The sequence below is a fragment of the Passer domesticus genome, chromosome 1, assembly GCF_036417665.1.
Source record: "Passer domesticus isolate bPasDom1 chromosome 1, bPasDom1.hap1, whole genome shotgun sequence".
NCBI lineage: Eukaryota > Metazoa > Chordata > Aves > Passeriformes > Passeridae > Passer > Passer domesticus.
Genome location: NC_087474.1, coordinates 88008802 through 88012311, shown reverse-complemented (window position 1 = coordinate 88012311; position 3510 = coordinate 88008802). Strand labels below are relative to the sequence as shown.

At 33.2% G+C, this 3510-nt stretch overlaps 1 long non-coding RNA gene across 1 annotated transcript; it reads left to right on the top strand.

Annotated features, from left to right (window-relative positions):
- The first annotated feature begins 1464 nt into the window (after positions 1-1464).
- Positions 1465-3188, top strand: LOC135288641 (uncharacterized). The gene is made up of 3 exons (XR_010351666.1): positions 1465-1567; positions 1672-1772; positions 2867-3188. It is a non-coding gene; the product is annotated as an uncharacterized LOC135288641 (long non-coding RNA).
- The last annotated feature ends 322 nt before the right edge of the window (positions 3189-3510 follow it).

The window sequence follows — 3510 nt, the reverse complement described above, 5'->3', positions numbered from 1 at the left end:
ATAAGAAAAAATGAAACTTTGTTCATAACCCAACATCACACCATATTAAAAAAAATATATATATAAAAAAAAGAAAAAGAAGGGGAAAGAATGGGGAGAAAAAGGGTCAGAATCTCTTACCTCCAATGTTCTCTAAGAAATTCCATCTGAATTTATCACATTTAAATACATGAAACCAGAGATACTTGGAAGCAGATTGAGAGGTTATTAAGCAAGAGGAAGAAAAGGCCACTCAAAGAAAAAACTTCAGAAAAAGTGGTCAGATATTCAGGAGAAAAAGGAAGCCTACATTTTTTGAAGAATTCAGTATTGGATGTGTCTTTATTTCAAATTATCATAGAAATTCTCTCTTAATATTTCCTCATTCTCCTCAAAGAATCTGTGATTTGACAGATTATTTAATGAAACTTAAATTTTTTTCCAATTTGTATCCCAATGTGTATTTGTATACAATGTTTCACAAAAGCTTAATAATTAGCTGACTCCAGATATGGTCTATTTGTCAGATATCTGTATATGTCAAGCATTATGTAGTCATGCATGGGATGGGTCAGATACAACCTCAACATCTTTTAACTCAGCTAAACCAAAGGCTCTCTTGAGGATGAGTGAGTTGGGGGAAACCAGCAGCACACTAAATTTCCTTTTTCATCCTTCCCTGAAAAGCAGGTACAGAAACATTGTCAAGATGTTGATATGATTTTTAATGAGTTGTAGAAGAATATATTATAGACAATCCCCTATTTCAGCTTAATGTAAGGTTTATTGGGGAAAAGTGGCAGACTGGCATAAAAAACCATATAAACTCTTTCAGTGCAAAACTGCTTAGGCTTATGACTCCTCAGCAAAGGTGCATGAGGAAATTGGTGATTTTCTCATGTTCCACAGGCCTCCTTTTCTCCTTTGTCCCTGATGAGAGGACTGGTTTTATAGCATATTAATCTGTATTTTCATAATCAATCACCATCTTTCTCTGCTTTTCAAGAGAAATCACACTAGCATAGATGGTGCTCCATTAGGCAGTCCTTCCCATTACATTTCCCTTTAGACATGCAGGGATCTCATCTTGAAATGGCATCTGCCATCAGCTATGCCCTGATGCCAACAAAAAGGGTGAGATCACAAGGAAATCAAACTTTAAAAAGACACAAAATATAAACATGAAATAATTCCTAATACTTGAGACTGACTTTAGATCTCCTGTCTTCAAGTAGATGATCATACAGAAGAAAAACTATCATTTTGCAGCTGAAAGGCTCACAGATGAACTGCTTAAGGGCTATTTCAGAAAACAAAGGAACAACACAAACAACTGAGTGATTTCTGCATGTCAGACAAAGAAATGTGAAGAAGAAGAGGTGAGCACAGCAAGACATCAGAACCATTTGCTCCTTTTGTTCTGAGTAAAGGCTTCTGGATGTGCAAGCACACCTGAGATCCTTAACAGAAACAAAGGCTGTGTGTTATCAAATGGCAAAGGTGGACTTTGTTTACAGCTTACTGGTGACAAAGACATGCTACCTCAATATTCAGGATGCATCCAGACAAATAAACTGTGTATTATTAGGTGAGAACTGAAACTGCCCAAGCTTAAAGGCTTATCACTGTTGCTGTCTATAGTATTTTTCCTTTTACTGGTTGATAATTATTGAGTCTATTTCTCTTCTACAGACTACTTTTTACTTGTTTTCACTGTAATGCTGAAGTTCTTTTACCAAGCAAGAATAGTAATGAGAAGAGAGTAACAACTATTCCAGCTTTTATGTTCTCATGTAAGTACTGGTCCTTGAACTACTGAAGAGGGATTTATAGAATTGTTAAAAAAATATATTCATATCAATTATGGAAAATCATTTCCACACAAGTCTACAAGATAACAAAGGAACAAGGTTTCAGTACTTCACATGTAAAGTTGTGCTGCTTTAGTTTGACAGAAACTGGATATTCTCTTTATTTTTTTATTATACCTACCCATAGAAAGTAGATAAACTTCCCGTAGGAGACAACCATGATTATATCACTATACTTAAATTTGCCTTCAAATCACTTACTTTTCATTGATCTAAAAACTGCTTTTTTTCTTAATGCCTCATTCCCCACCTGTAAAATGGGAAGAGTACTATTTTACAATGCAGGTCTTCATGTCAAATGCTCAACTAAAAAGGCAATATAGCTGTACAATCATCTTTTAGGGAAAACCATCTTGTGATGGGGAGCAAAGACATAAATATGTGAAGTTTGAAGATATAGTTCCCTGTGCGCAGCATCTGGCAAAAAAATCTTCTCCCTAGAAATTTTCAGCATTCTAATCAGTATTTAAACCCTGATAATATGCGATGTATTTTTTTCTCTTTGTTTGATGTAACTTTACAGCAAATAATGTGAACCTTTGCTTTAATTAATATTCCTTGAAACTATTTATGATTTACAAAAAGAATGGAAAAATGTTGATAATAAACTAAAGTCTTAATAGCTACAATCCTAATTTATATAGTAAGCTTTATATGAGTTTCCCACTGTTCTTCACAAACAAATCATACAGAACTACAGAAAGGAAAAGTAATCCATCTCAAAAAAAAGCCATTTTGAAAAGACTTGTCACTGCGCTTCATATTCCAGAAATGAAAAAAAACCAAATATTTACAGGAAGCAAGTGATACATCTGGGGTGCCAGCACAGAAATGCTGTTTCAAATATTTTCTTTATTCAGTAGCTGAAGTAAAAAATGGCACATACATGAATTGAGTTAAAAATAAATAATAGGCATTACTGAAAACAAAATAGTAAAGAAATAAAATATGAACATATTGCAAGCAGCATTTGGCATTGTGTGAAAATAACAGGGTCTTCTTTGTTTTCTTATCAGCTCTGAAAAGTGCATTGTCTGGCTTCATGTAAGTGCAGCTTCATTTTTTTTGGCAGTAGATGAATGTGCTTTTGTTTTAAACCTCAATATCTTTAACATTGAACAGACGCATGGGTATGTGAGATGGAGAAGATACAGTTTATATACTGTGTGTTTCATCAAACATGGTAAACTGACTGCTTTATCTATATTCAATTTAAAATTTAAATTTTCCATTGTATTGGAGTTTTTGAATTTGAATTTGACTAAAATATGTCTATAAGAATTAAAGTTAAAAAGTTTATTATAAATTACAAAATTTATCAAGATTTCTGGGAAAATACTTGGGTGAACTCTGCAATATCTGTGCTGGTATAGAGGTCAGTAACTTTTTTTTTTTTGCTTAGGCTGTTATGTGAAAATTTACCATTGAAAAATAATTATAGTTAGGATACGACTGTCAAAAACATCGATAAACATAGGGGGAAATTAAAAGTTAGTTGGGTTTTTTTAAGCTAATTGTTAAATCAGACTTGAATATTTACATTAGAAATTAATTTCTAAATTTTTTGAGGCTAGAGCAAGTGATGTCAATTATTTCAGGGTCTGGAGAGATTCTTCAAGAGCTTTTACAGGTACTTAATCATCTCTTCTTCAAGGCAGCA